Below are 15,686 nucleotides of genomic sequence, written 5' to 3' on the forward strand. Positions count from 1 at the left end.
TGTCCCTCCATCTTCTCCCATGCTCCTGTGGTTCTTCACAAACATACAACCCAGTCATGGTGGGAGACCGCTGCTGGGTCACTTCTGCTGCTTCCCAGGACTGCTACTCCAATGTCCTGAGGGGAGGGGGAATCTGCCTGCTTCCTGTAGTAGCCCTGATTGGTGGCTTTTCTGAGGAGGTGGGAAGGTGGGGAATACAGCAAAGCAAAGGGTATTTCCCCAGGCAGGGATGAAATTCAGGAGAGGTCAGGAGCTTCTGGCTTCACAGGGAGACTAGCTTTAGCCTCCAGTACCAACCAAACTCATGCAACTCCCCAAGAAATCCTGAGAGTTGGCAACCTTGGCATGAGAAGCATCCTCAGCTTCCAGTGACTTCTTTTTAAAATAGCAAGGTGTACTGGTGAAAGTGAAAGATGTGATGGTGCTTTTGTTTGTTTATGTTTAAAATGCAGCCTCTGATCTTCTTTATGTTACACTGTGGGTTCTTGAAATTGGTGAATCTCCTGAGCCTTGTGCTTGGCTTTAGGAAATCTGCAGAAGCCAGGGCCCATCTGCACAGCTCTCAGCTGAATGGCTTTTGCAGGGAAATGAGAGCTGGCACTTCACACGTCTATGCCCCTTCATTCCAGATCTTCTCTTTTTACTTCCATCTACTTTAAAAATGTAATTGGCCCTTAAGCAGTGCCAGTTACAACTAGTAGTGGTTTCATATTTAAGGAAGCAAATGAATGCTAATTTTTGTTTGGTAGGAAGGTAGTGAACCCAAGAACATTAATCCCTGCTGCATGTTGCTTCTATCTAATCTATCTGTGTAAGTGCTTCTATCCTTGTTTTCCATGTCCTGAAGGGTAGCCCTGCATTTTGAAGCACTTGGAGGAGAGGAAGGTGATCAGGAACAGTGAACATGGATTCACCAAGGACAAGTCATGCCTGACAAATCTGATTGCCTTCTATGTTGAAATAACTGGCTCTGTGGATATGGGGAAAGTGGTGGATGTGATATACCTCGACTTTAGCAAAGCTTTTGATATGGACTCCCACAGTATTCTTGCCAGCAGGTTAAAGAAGTATGGATTGGATGAATGGACTATAAGGTGGATGGAAAGCTGGCTAGATTGTCGGGTTCAATGGGTAGTGATCAACGGCTCGATGTCTAGTTGGCAGCCGGTATCAAGCAGAGTGCTCCGGGGTCGGTCCTGGGGCCAGTTTTGTTCAACATCTTCATTAATAATCTGGATGACGGGATGTATCGCAACCTCAGCAAGTTTACAGATGACACTAAGCTGGAGGGAGAGGTAGATACGCTGGAGGGAAGAGATAGGGTCCAGAGTGACCTAGACAAATTGGAGGGTTGGGCCAAAAGAAATCTGATGAGGTTCAACAAGGACAAGTGCAGAGTCCAGCACTTAGGATGGAAGAATCCCATGCACTGCTATAGGCTGGGGACTGAGTGGCTAAATGGCAGTTCTGCAGAAAATGGCCTGGGGATTACAGTGGACGAGAAGCTGGACAGTGTGCCCTTGTTGCCAAGAGGGCTAACGGCACATAGGGCTGCATTACTAGGAGCATTGCCAGCAGATCAATGGAAGTGATTATTCCCCTCTATTCGGCAATGGTGAGGCCACATCCGGAGTCCTGCGTCCAGTTTTGGGCCCCACACTACAAGAAGGATGTGGACAAATTGGAGAGAGTCCAGAGAAGGGCAACAAAAATGATTAGGGGGCTGGAGCACATGACCTGTGAGGAGAGGCTGAGGGAACTGGGCTTATTTAGTCTGCAGAAGAGAAGAGTGAGGGGGGATTTGATAGCAGCCTCAACTACCTGAAGGGGGGTTCCAAAGAGGATGGAGCTAGGCTGCTCTTGGTGATGGTAGATGACAGAACAAGGTCTCAAATTGCAGTGGGGGTTTTCTAGGTTGGATATTAGGAAAAACTATTTCACTAGGAGGGTGGTGAAGCACTGGAACGGTTACCTAGGGAGGTGGTGGAATCTCCATCCTTGGAGGTGTTTAAGATCCAGCTTGACGAAGGCCTGGCTGGGATGATTTAGTTGGTGTTGGTCCTACTTTGAGCAGAGAGTTGGACTAGATGACCTCCTGAGGTCTCTTCCAACCCTAATCTTCTATGATTCTATGATTTTAGATTCAGACAATAAGCAGGTAAGTCCAAAGTATGGTTACAGGACCAATCTCATTTCTGTTGTTTGCATATCTGTTGTGTGTCGTAAGAAATTATGGTTCATCCATTTAAAAAGAAGAATATTCCCTAGTGGAATGACTATGTGGAAGCCCATATGACATGACTAACAAAACAATTATTAGAAAGACAAGGTGAGTAAGGTAATATCTTTTATTGGACTAACTTCTGTGGGTGAAAGAGACAAGCTTTTGAGCTCATAGAGAGCTCTTCTTCAGGATCTGGACCGGATCGTCTCCATACCCTGAGCTCTGTGTAAGCGCCAAAGCTTCTCTCTCTCACCCACAGAAGTTGATCCAATAAAAGATATTACCTCACTCACCTTGTCTCTCTAACAACCTGGCCCCAACACTAAATAAAATAATCACACCGCATTTAAAGAAACAGAAGATTATTCCTCCTCCTCTTCTCCCTACTCCCTTACACACAGAGACACTTCTCGCAGAACGTAAAGTAAAGTAGGACTATATTACAAAACTACCATCCCCACAATGCATTTTGGCAGTTCAGGGGCTGGCAGAAAGAAAGTGACCATGCAGGCACTGAGCATGAGCAAGTGCTTGCCTGAGAGCAGTGCTGGGCGCTCAGGGACTGGACATAAACAAGCGCGCAAGTGCCGGGGTGGACGCGCTTGCCGCTGCCCTTTTGAAGACACTTTGCGAGAGCCGCTGCCCGGGCCTGAGGAGCTGGTGCTCGCCGCTGCGCGCGCCAGTGCGGGTGAAGTTGTGAGGCTCCGCGGGTGGGCGGAGACAGAACGCGGAGCCTCCGCGGAAGCGGCGGCACGAGGAGGAGGAGCCCGGGCAGGGGGCTGCGGCGGCTGCTGCAGCGGTGGCGGCAGGTGAGGAGTTTGGCGTGAGACCCGGCCCGCGCAGCGGAGCGGTGCCTGGTTCAGACCTGAGCTTGGTTTCGCGGGAGTGCAGAGGCCCCGCCGTTCTCTGGTGTGCGGACACTGAGGCATGCGCTGCGTGCTGAGCAGGGACTGTGAAACCAACCGGGATCTCAAATATCGGCTCGGTTTGGCGGGTCGGGCTCCGGATGCTGTTTCTTGCAACTGCAAGGAGCTTCCGAAGTATAGGCTGCGTCTATAATTTGAGAGGAAAAATGGAAAGAAGTTCGAAAGGGAGGAGGAACTGGAAACTTTGTGGGATATGGAGATTAGGCATGGGTGATTTGTTCCCATCTGTACATTGGGAATAATGATCCTAGTCATCTTTTAGATTTCAAAGTGCTTTACAAAGAAGCTAAGTGCTGTATAAGAGTTAGGTGTTGTTATTCCTTTCTTATCACTGTCACGTCTGTCTATCACTGTCACAATTTAGCGCCTTCCCTCTTGAAAGCACTTTAAGACGGGGGTAATTGTCAGAATTGGAGCACTGCTCCTGAACTGGCCATGAGGCAGGAGAAGTTGATTACATTATTATACCAAACCATTGCTTAGCTCCCTGTTGCAATTTTCATGTCCTAAAAATTTAAGTCCCTTGCCCCTCTAGGGTGCCATGCCTATAAGCTGATCCACATCGACAGCCCTCTGTGTCTGTTCACAGACCTATCAACTTTGAGACTTTTTAAAAAAAATCTGGGGGGCAGGGGAAGAAAGCCAGCACTGAACAGAGCAAATCCCAGACCTTGAACCACTAGTGCCTCCATAAACCTTTCTCCTTTGACTCCCTGGATGAAAGGTTGACATTGAGGGTTGTTAGTAAAGCTGGTTGGGAATATTTCAGTGAAACATTCCCCCCTTGAAATGGGTCACTTTCAATAAAGTGTTTGTTGGGAAAGTTTTCAGGTCTTGGATGGAATTCCTCGGGTGTGGGTAAGAGATCTGATTAGCCAACAGCATTAGGGTTACAGCACTCACAGGGGATGTGGAAGGCTCCAAGTTCAAGTCCCTGTTCTGCCTGATTCCCATATTCTCAGCAAGTGCCCTAACCACTAGGCTGGGGAGTCACTCTCTCTTTATAGGCACTGAGGCAGAAAGAGACTGACTCTGTAGAGTGTTGATTAGGGAAGTTGCCTGGGAATTCAGAGACCCAGGTTGAAGTCCCTGCTCTATTGGAGTTAAGCACCTAGGTGCTTTTGAAAATCTCATTAGGTGCCTATCAGTGTCTTTAGGTGTAAATATCTTTGTAAATCAGGCCCTTCATGGATATGGAGACTGAATTATCCCATCACTTTAGTGGGGTGGCTTTCCATATAACAGGTGATGTATAAGGACTAAACATTATGGTGAAGTTCATATTGCTGCTGCCTCTTCTGTACCTGTTTGATAATCCTGGAGAATCAAATCCAGGATTTATCTGTCTGGTACCTTACATGAACACTAAATTCACTACCTTCCCTCCCCCACTTCAGTTAACACACGCTACTCCACCCATATTTACATTGTTCTATTAATATGTAATGGCTGCCATTTAAAAGGAAGCATTTGCCAAAAGACAAAATACACATTTGTTATCTAGTTTCATACACTGGTGCTCATAACTGCAGTATCTGAGCATCTGATAATTGCAAGGGATAATGGTGGTATATTAAATACCACAGTGGGATTACTATTGACAATACAATGTACGTTAGTCGGCATTTATCTATTAGTAAAGTGCTAGGAGAGAACATTTAGATATGTGCTCTAACTCTTAAGATTTCAGGATGCTATTTTACATTTCTACCCAATCTTGGTATGTTTGAAAATTAGGGTTTCAACCTGTGCCCATTGAAGTCACTGGTAAAGCTCCCATTGACTTCAGTGGTGCAAATGCAATCCCCCACAACCAACACACTGGCAATTAACTTTGGGGACTGGAGAGCTAAAAGCATGAGCTGCTACAGTTGCACTGTAGTGTCAAGGCTCTCTTGCCGGGACTGAAATAGCTGTTTCTCTGTGCATCAGGCACTGTGGGGGACCTATAACATACACTCACCAGTGGGTTACACAAGATTAGCTCCAAACTGTAAATACTTAAGTACATGCCTAGGCCGGTGTGAGTAGTGCCATGACTTCAATGGAGCTACTCTTATGCTTCAAGTTAAACACATTGTTTGCAGGATTTTGCAGTATCCTCCCCATCATTTTCATTGTGGCATACAAAAAATATTGCTACTGTATCTCGGAAACCAACCTTATCATTTGTTGCTGCAAAAGCAAATCCGATGGCTTTATGCCTTCAGGGTGGCAGTTCTACTTGGATCCCCCAGTGCTTGCTTTAATTAGCCATCATTGGGGCCAGAATTCAACCTCCAACACTTGTAAAGTATGCCATGGACATACAATCTAGTTTCCTGTTTAATGTTTCGGGACTAATTATCTACAGCCATTCTCTGTTAAATAACAGTACTGAATGAGTTGGGTAACTAAAGCGAAGTGTTTTTTTCCAATTAAATTGTCTGAGCTGTCAGCTCACTTTGACCTTGAGTTTCTTGTGATTGTATCCCCCCACTCCCGCTGCAATTTGCAACTCCCACCAATATGAAACTATTGTTGTTTTTAAGCTTTCTGAAATACAGTTATGCCGGTTGGTGTAGCCAGTATATACATTTGTTCTCAGTGGCAGCCAACTAGACTCAGAGTTTTCACAAATATTAATAACAAAGTTATGCCTTAGTCGCACCAGCCAACCTAAGTGTTTGCAGAAACTGCTTTTAAAACCTGTGGGGCAGATCCTCAGCTGCTGTAAAATGTCCTAGCTCCATTGACTTCAATGGCCATATCTAAAATGGTTTCCTAACATGAGGCATGTGAGTGTTTTTTGGAGCCTAAATCTATTTCAAAATCAGATGCTATAGGTGAGCTGAACTTTCCTAGAAAATGTAAAAATGGCTCATCAGAAAGAGTGGATGCCACTGAGAGTGGATAAACACCAGAATCTTGAAATCAGCGTGGGTGATCTTACACCTAGAGTTTTCAAAGTCAGTTACTGGACAGTGCACCAATCCTGTGCCAGATTGGCTTCACTTTCGTAATTACTCTCTGAGTAGTACTCAATAGCACAGTTCACTGCCTCAGACATCAGGATCTGTTCTGTGATGTTTTTGGAGGATTTCTTTAATAGTTTCTCTATCAAACCTGTTTAAATGAACTATTCTACTGTCATAGTGATACCTGCTGGTGCTTCTCTAGCTCAGGATCTTTTTGACTATACTACAGATATACTGGGCAGAAATTATGTGTAACAAAGAGAGGCCACAAAATAACCATCAGAATCTTGTCTAAGCCCCGATCCTACAAAGACATATACACATGCTTCACTTTTAGCATGAGTAATTCTGCTGAGTTCAGTGGCACTACTCACATGCATTAAGCATGTGTGTGTTTTGCAGGGTCAGGGCCTTATGGTAATATTGTGAAATGAAAAGTGGAAGGTATAACTCTGTTTTTGCATCTGTCTATTGTAGGAATCTCATTCGTAGCTACTGTTACATAACAAAAGGTGCGATATCACTTACAGACAACAGGTAGGCTAATAATACATTTTTGTCCTAATTATTAGTTCAATAGATTTTAACAGTTTAGGTTGAACTCTTAATTATTTGAAGAATTTCTTGTATTTATATGCTCTTCCTACAGGGAAAAAGAGCAGTACAAGGTTTCCCATTCTGCCTCATTAATGAGACTTAGTTTTAAATTTGACCCAGGATTTAATTTTGGGGCCAAACCAAGATTTTCTAACTTGAAAGCTCTAGATGAATGTTGCCACATTTTTATTTTTAAAATTCCAGTGACAACAGTTGCTCTTAAACATGTTAACATTTATCTGCATTGTTTGAAACCCTATAAATGCAACACAAAGCATCCCAAAGTGAAACGGACTTCATTGATTTGTTTTGTAAAAGAAATTGAAGCAATGAAGAGAGAAAAAACTAATAAGAAATTTGGATTTAAAAATTCTTTCACTTTTAACCATCAAAGGTTACAAAGGTACAGAATTCTATCTGTTTACAATATGTCATTTTTAAGTTGACAGTATCCCTTTAATATGCATCTTCCGTGATCTGGAGGGACTGCTGGGTATTTTAGCCTCTGGCCAAATTCTCCCTGATCTACACTAGATGAAGGAAGAGAGTTTGGGGGGCAAAAGCATCTTCAAGCCACCTTTGATCTTTTTTCATTCCCATTTCCCTGGTGTAAATTAGAGCAGTCTCGGAGCTGCTCTAATCTGTGCTCTGCTGCAGCATCCCCAGACAGTCCATTCCATATCCGAGAATAGCCAGAGATCGTTCTAGCCACACCCCACTATCTACACCAGAGAGAGTAAGGCGGGGGAGCAGAGGGATGGCACAGTGCTATCGGAGGACTCTCTTTAAAATTAAGGCTAGTTCCCATAACCCCTTTGTTGCCAGAGTGGCATAAATGGGCAACATGGAAGACAGAACTTAGGCCCATTCAGTTCTTGGTCTCTGAGCCTGCTGCTAAGGGTGCTAATTGTGATAGGGCACTCTGGAGATTGGACCTTGACAATCAGCTCATTTTACATACTAAAAGGCTCTTTCCATTTCTAATCTCCCCATCCATTCTCTCTCTCCTCTTAAAGAAGCCTGTTCTCTCACATGAATGCAATGCAGTACTTCACATGAGAGACCTTTTTATCTCCCTCTTTACTTGTGAAATGGGTGCACTTTACTTAACAGCAGTAGCAGCCTTTACAATGGAAGGAACACTTTAGAAAAAAAAATTGCTATCTATTTATAATGCATAGAAGTGCTCAAGCCAGATGCTGAGAATTCCATGGTAGATTTGCTGTTGACTTGCATGGTTCAGGTTCTAAGTTTTGGAGTGAAATTTGTACATTTGCATGTAGGTGATAAACCTCCCCCCACCTGAGAACAATGCATTTATTTCATAGTCAGTGTTGCTTTCAAAAGCCTTCTTAGAACTTTAAAGTGCAGTTCTGTTCTGAAAAGTGATTGCTAAAATGGCACCACCTTATTCATCAGTTCTGCTCACTCTGTGTAGTCAATGGTATCTGTTTGCTTTAGTGAATAAAATACTTTTTACTCCTGTTAGCCTTGCAGAGCCAACACAACTGAGAGTGGTAGCTGGATTCTGTTCCTTCCTTCGCACCATCAACAGAATTGTTTGCCAAGGTCAGTTTCACCTGTGTGCAGCCATGGAAGGCAATAGGGTTACATTAATCTTGCTGTCGATGTGAGATTTTGGCACTGCTCAGACTATGATTTTTGGCACAGTATTTATTTATTTATTTTTTAAAAAAAGTAAATTTCACAGCAGAGGTGCAGGGGAAAAAAAAAACAGTAAGTCACAGACAGTTGGGGGGAGGGGTTTCACAGTGAGATCATGCCGCTGCAGCAGCAGCTCCGCTTTGTGTGGGGCTGGGCCCAGCTCCACACTCTGGGAATTACACCTGGCACACATGGTTGCAGTGCCACTGAGGTTTGGTGAGTCTGCCCCCCAGTTCCATCTATGAAAGGGCGGATGGGCCAAACCTAAGTGGCACTGCAACCATATATGCCAGGTCGTAATGCCTGGAGCAGGGTGCCAGGACCAACCTCACAGGAGAAGAGCTGCTACTGCCGGTTGAGTGCATGGTGGATTCATCATGGACTTTATTCAGATACGAGTGTGTGATTACCACGAACACCATGACGTCGGTGCCAAAATTGTAGCCTGAGTCATAGCCAATGTAGCTTTGACATGTTATAGAAGCCTGCGTTGCTGTTGACACAACAGTGTGTTGCAGTCCTTCTGAATTGCTGTGGGAGCCTGCTGGTGACATTCATATGGAAAATAGTGGCAGCTTTAATACATGCATGTATATGAACATATCCAGAGCTGCAGAGCTACCTCTGTTGAACCTGACATCTCAGGCCTGAACACTGCAATGAGTTCTGTGTGGGTGGCCCCAGCACATGCATGGATCCCTACTGATAGGCCCTGATGGGGCTCCATGTGGGTGCAGGAGTCTGACTGCAGAGAGATGGCTGTAGAGCTGTGGTCAGGAGTAGTAAGAAACCTGTGGCTGGGTTGGATAAAGCTAACATTCCACTGTTGCTAGCATCTGTTCAATAGTGTGGCGATTTTCTTAACGTAATTTCCTTTTCTTGGGATAGCAGGAGGAAATACACATAGTCACTAATAAGTACTGAATGTGTTGGTGGGGAAGGAGCAGGGGTTAGCATGAGTCTCTCTTATTCTATCATGGAATCAGGTAAAGAGGAAAACAAAGCGATTCTGATTTAATTTTTTTTCCTCTGCAAAAATTTTGAAAATGGATAGACACCACCCAGTGACCTCTGGCAGAATTTGCAGATGTCACTTTCACTTTTTGATTTATTGTCTGTCAGGCTACATTGTATGTTCAAATAATTTTTTTCATTTGTAACAGCTTCTGACAGCTCTGAACTGATCCTGATCTGACATCGGGGCAGTCAGCCTTAAAAACATACTTGTATTTACAGGATTTTATTTGTAGCCTGAAATTGGGCACTTGAAGTTGCGTTTTTCTTGTTTAAGATGGTGAGCAGGTGTGTTGTTTTTGTAGGTAGAATTGCTAAAATTTAAGAATAAGGATGCTCTTGTGGTTAAGGAACTGGAGTGGTGCTTAGAAGACCAGGGTTCAATTCCTGGCTCTGTCACAAACTTACTTTTTGACCTGGGGCAAGTCACTTAATATTTCTGTGCCTTAGTTCTCCATTTAAAAAATGATTATAATAATATTCCCTTTGTCTACTTAGATTGTAAAGCTGGCAAAAAAAAGACCTTGCAGAAAGGGAGCCTCAAGTAGCTACTGTAATACCGATTCTAAAAAATAGTAGTAATACTAATTCATAAAACAGGATTATATGTAAAAGTGATTGGCACCGTAGATATTCATCTTGCTAGCTTAATAACCAAATAATTAAAGCAAGTTTTGTAGCTATGCAGAAATGTATAGTACAATTCTTAATGCAATCACAAAGCTAAGGCTGTGCTTTGTAAACCTGAAGAAACGAAACACGCTGCAGACAAGTTAATTTTTTTAGTTGGACATTTTCTGTGCAATAAATTGAAGTTTTATGTAGCAATTATGCCACAATAACTAGATAAATTCCAAAACCTATTACTGTTCTTTCTTTTATTGATGAGGTCAACAAGGAAGTAATTGTGTTTAAACTTTAATGCTTTTTGCTTTATATAATTCTTGGTAGAGGGTATAATAAGCTTTATGTGTTGAGGTGGCAGATGGGGGGGGCATAAATAGAGATGGGCCTGAGTTGCAAATTCAGATCCAGGCTCAAGTCCACATTTTAAACGCTTTCATGCCTGAACCTCTAACATTTGGTTGTGCAGATCAAAATTGGGCGTATCGCTTCACAGAATCTTAGAATATCAGGGTTGGAAGGGACCTCAGGAGGTCATCTAGTCCAACCCCCTGCTCAAAGCAGGACCAATTCCCAACTAAATCATTGCAGCCAGGGCTTTGTCAAGCCTGACCTTAAAAACTTCTAAGGAAGGAGATTCCACCACCTCCTTAGGTAATCCATTCCAGTGCTTCACCACCCTCCTAGTGAAAAAGTTTTTTCTAATATCCAACCAAAACCTCCCCCACTGCAACTTGAAACCATTACTCCTTGTTCTGACATCTGCTACCACTGAGAACAGTCTAGATCCATCCTCTTTGGAACCCCCTTTCAGGTAGTTGAAAGCAGCTATCAAATCCCCCCTTATTCTTCTCTTCTGCAGACTAAACAATCCCAGTTCCCTCAGCCTCTCCTCATAAGTCATGTGTTCCAGCTCCCTAATCATTTTTGTTGCCCTCCGCTGGACTCTTTCCAATTTTTCCACATCGTTCTTGTAGTGTTGGTCCCAAAACAGGACAGAGTACTCCAGATGAGGCCTCACCAATGTCGAATAGAGGAGAATGATCACATCCCTCGATCTGCTGGCAGTGCCCCTACTTATACAGCCCAAAATGCTGTTAGCCTTCTTGGCAACAAGAGCACACTGTTGACTCATCCAGCTTCTTGTCCACTGTAACCCCTAGGTCCTTTTCTGCAGAACTGCTGCCTAGCCGCTCTGTCCCTAGTCTGTAGCAGTGCATGGGATTCTTCCGTCCTAAGGGCAGGACTCTGCACTTGTCCTTGTTGAACCTCATCAGGTTTCTTTTGGCCCAATCTTCTCATTTGTCTAGGTCCCTCTGTATCCTATCCCTACCCTCCAGCGTATCTACCACTCCTCCCAGTTTTAGTGTCATCTGCAAACTTGCTGAGAGTGCAGTCCACGCCATTCTCCAGATCATTAATGAAGATATTGAACAAAACCGGTCCCGGGACTGACCCTTGGGGCACTCCGCTTGATACCAACTAGACATGGAGCCATTGATCGCTACCCGTTGAGCCCGACGATCTAGCCTGCGTTCTATCCACCTTATAGTCCATTCATCCAGCCCATACGTCTTTAACTTGCTGGTAAGAATACTGTGGGAGACCATATCAAAAGCTTTGCTAAAGTCAAGGAATAACACATCCACTGCTTTCCCCTCATCCATAGACCCAGTTATCTCCTCATAGAAGGCAATTAGGTTAGTCAGGCACGACTTGCCATTGGTGAATCCATGCTGACTGTTCCTGATCACTTTCCTCTCCTCTAAGTGCTTCAGAATTGATTCCTTGAGGACCTGCTCCATGATTTTTCCAGGGACTGAGGTAAGGCTGACTGGCCTGTAGTTCCCCAGATCCTCCTCCTTCCCCTTTTTAAAGATGGGCACTACATTAGCCTTTTCCAGTCATCCGGGACCTCCCCCGATCGCCATGAGTTTTCAAAGATAATGGCCAATGGCTCTGCAATCACAGAGCCACAGTAAGATCTGCTTGTTAGATCTTAAACCATTTTTATGATGTTGGAGGCAGGAGGGCCAAAATCTGACTTGTAATGCAAAGCTGGTAACAGCCTTAATTATGAACTCACTACTATCACTCTAGAATGTATCATGCAAAAGAAAAAATTCGAGTTATAGATGCTCTTTATTCGTATTAAAGAAGCTATTGTTTATATTCTGGTGATTTCAGATGATACAAATTTACTTTGTGAATGATTGTGAGCTGCCTGCATATTTTGGAAGCAAACTGTTCCTTTCTTAGGTGAATGAGGAAATCTTCTCTGTCGTTCCTAGGGTATTGGATACTGTCAGAGTCAAGATATTAGACTTGATGGATCATTGTTCTAAGGAAAATATGCAGTCACATACTTCCCTCTGCCTCCAAACTCATGTCAGTCGTGATGGCAGAGATGAAATGACTCCACAGCAAGGTCCTTGCTGGTCCCAAAGACTGGGAAAACCCTTCTGAATGGGGAATGTGCTGTTGAGGCTCTGTGGATGCAAAAGGGGGTACCCAGAGGCAGCCGCTGTTTTGGGGACTGCATCTATAGAAATCCATAGGGGTTATGGGTGTAAAATAATGGTGCGGGAGGGCTGGGGTCCATTCAGGTATAAGAATGGGCTCCAGGATCATACTACCATTGGGGCTGGGGAAGACAAGAACCATCATAAAAGCACAAGGTCTCTTGGTGGATGGCGTTGGCTTGTGCTGGACTGAGAACGTGACCCCTTTTTCTGTTTTGGTTGGATGCAAAAACTAGCACCTTTCAACAAATGATTTGAAGGAAGTTCTATGAATGCGACTGTGACGTTGCAGTCTATATAATTTATAAAAATATGCTAATGAGTGAATATAATGTAACTGGAATATGCTTCATGCAAAAGGTCTTTTGTAAGGTATCATTACAAAGCTTATAATCTTCTGAGTGTGATCATCCTATTTGTATAAATGTACCACCCTTGTATCTGAAACTAGAAATATGAAATATAACTCTGAGGGCCTATTGTAATTGTGCAAAGTGTGGGCCATTAATAGTGGTTTGGAATCTTGATAACTCCCATTAACCAGGACAATTGTCTGCAGATGGGTATGTTTTACCTGTAAGTCTTCCTGTATACCTGTGTGCTGGGAAGTGGGCAATGAAGTCTTGCAGTGACATGTGATCATGTCACCTGAACTGTAATCCATCTTTAACCTGGTGTCTTTCCATTGAGAAGGAGGGGGTGGAAACCCAGAGAGGGACAAAGGATTCCTGTCTTATGCAAAAGATATATAAAGGGGTGGAACAGAACAAAGGGGAGAGAGGAGCCATCATGAAGAATCCCCTATCTGCCACCTGAGCTGGAACAAAAGCTCTACCAGGGGAAAGAATTGTGCCCAGGCCTGGAAGGTGTCCAGTCTGAGGAAAAAATTTACTGAAGCATCTCTAAGGGTGAGATTTTCTGTGTTCAGTTTGATTAGACATAGATTTGCGCATTGTATTTTATTTTGCTTGGTGACTTACTTTGTTCCATCTGTTACTACTTGGAACCACTGAAATCCTACTTTCTGTATTTAATAAAATCACTTTTTACTTATTAATTAACTCAGAGTATGTATTAATACCGGGGGGAGCAAACAACTGTTCAAATCTCTCTATCAGTGTTATAGAGGGCAAACAAGTTATGAGTTTACCCTGTATAAGCTTTATACAGGATAAAATGGATTTATTTGGGTTTAGACCCCAGTGGGAGTTGGGCATCTGAGTGTTAAAAACAGGAACACTTCTGTTAGCTGCTTTCAGGTAAACCTGCAGCTTTGGGGCAAGTACACCTCTACCCTGATATAACGCAAATTCGGATATAACGCGGTAAAGCAGCGTTCTGGGGTGGCGGGGCTGCACGCTCTGGCGGATCAAAGCAAGTTCAATATAACACGGTTTCACCTATAACGCAGTAAGATTTTTTTGGCTCCCAAAGACAGCATTATATTGAGGTAGAGGTGTAATTCAGACCCTGGGTCTGTGTTGGAGCAAACGGGAGTGACTGGCTCAGCAAGACAGGGTGCTGGGGCCCTGAGCTGGCAGGGATAGGAGTAGTCTTGCCACATCAGGTGGCAGCTCCCAGTGGGTTTCTGTGATCCAACCCGTCACAGCGACCTTGCCATGTTTCCTGTCTGCTACCTGTGTATTTTCCCCGAAGGGAGGTCAAGTTAGCTTTCAGTTCATGTAGATCAATAAATTAAACCTTGCCAGAGTTAGCAATCTGGGGCAAGATCACATATTGCCTGTCCAGGCACAGGAGGAGATGCTACTTGGGAGGTATAGAGTCCCATAGGAAGAATGCCAGCAAAGGAATGAGGATAAAGATGCAGTCGACTGTAATGCCATCTGGGAAGGGCAGGTTCTGGCATGAGCTCTCCACATGCAGCTGCCTGTTAGGTGGAGTCTGCATCTGTTGCAGCTGAGATGATTTTAAACCTCTACTGGTAGAGAGTGATCACTTCCATGACACGTTTCCCTTTATTATAGGTAGTGGCATGTGCTGGAGGGATCTGCAGTGTGATTGACATTCCGTGGTGCTTCCTCTTTATTTTCTTCGCACAGGAGAAGAGGTGAGTGGGTGGAGGTTACCTGAGATGTCTGGTTGGAGGAAGAACATGATTTATTAGTGTTCCTTTGGCTGAATGGATACACAGCATATATTATTTAGAAATTTGAAAAATAGGGTACTGTTGTATTTTAAAGGCCACTAGCAATCAACTCTGTTGGCATAAAATCTTGGCACATTGATACCTACATTAAGTTTATAATGTGTGTCCTATTTATAGTGCATGTACTATATAGCCAGCTTGTCTAGTACAGATTTAGTAAGACAATGTGTATAAATAGTATTGACATCTAACAGACAGGTATAAAGTTAATGTAGGATTTAACTCTGGATAATATGCATTCTGTAGACCTACTGGATCAAATTTATGGAATCACGTGGATTTAATCTGGTCTGTTTTTTCTATATCACATTTAATAATGACTACTCATTTCACAGAATATCTATAACTTGAATTTTTCTTTTGCATTAGTACAGTATTTCTAAGTGGTGTGGTGTGTTTGTTTGTTTTATTACGGGCAGAATTCTGTTCCCCAGAATTGATAATGGTATTCTGCAATTACAGTCCAAAAAAAAAAAGTGGATGCTGATTCCTTCATTCTTGATTCTGTGAAACCTACTTCTTGATTTCTCCACAGTGTAGCAGGAAAGGGGGCTAGCATGGCAGTGCTATACTTCATCACATTAAGGATGAAAAATTGTGTCCTAAACAGTTTACAGACATGTAAAAACACACATGTCCTGAAGAATTTACAGTCTAAAGCACTGATCCAGCAAAGCATTTAAACACAAGCATAGCCCCATTGACATTGAATGGGACAACTCACATACACCTCTACCCCGGTATAACGTGACCTGATATAATACGGGTTCACATGTAGCGCAGTAGCAGTGGAGCTCCGGCAGCACTTTAAAGGGTCCGGGGCTCCGGCTGCTGCAGGGAGCCCCGGTCCCTTTAAATCACCACTGGAGCCTTGCCGCTGCTACCCTGGGGCTGCGGCAGTGGGGCTCGCCGGCGATTTAAAGGGCCTGGGGCTCCCCACAGCGGTTGGAGCCTGGAGCTCTTTAAATCACCGCTGGAGCCCTGCCAGCC

At 43.8% G+C, this 15,686-nt stretch overlaps 1 protein-coding gene across 7 annotated transcripts in view; it reads left to right on the top strand.

Moving 5' to 3' along the window:
- POMGNT2 (protein O-linked mannose N-acetylglucosaminyltransferase 2 (beta 1,4-)) overlaps positions 1 to 15,686 on the top strand; it is a 57,484-nt gene that overhangs the window by 8,773 nt on the left and 33,025 nt on the right. For 3 of the 7 annotated variants that reach the window (XM_039528121.1, XM_039528122.1, XM_039528120.1), the window contains exons 1-4: positions 2,748 to 3,033; positions 6,585 to 6,644; positions 8,194 to 8,273; positions 14,515 to 14,597. The gene's annotated coding sequence lies outside the window, so the exon portion shown is untranslated. Of the gene's footprint in view, positions 1 to 2,747; positions 3,034 to 6,584; positions 6,645 to 8,193; positions 8,274 to 14,514; positions 14,598 to 15,686 lie in introns of those variants that run through there. The other 4 variants (XM_039528125.1, XM_039528124.1, XM_039528126.1 and 1 more) reach the window with 4 other exon arrangements.

This window comes from Mauremys reevesii, linkage group 2 (assembly GCF_016161935.1).
Source record: "Mauremys reevesii isolate NIE-2019 linkage group 2, ASM1616193v1, whole genome shotgun sequence".
In the NCBI taxonomy this organism is placed as follows: Eukaryota; Metazoa; Chordata; order Testudines; family Geoemydidae; genus Mauremys; species Mauremys reevesii.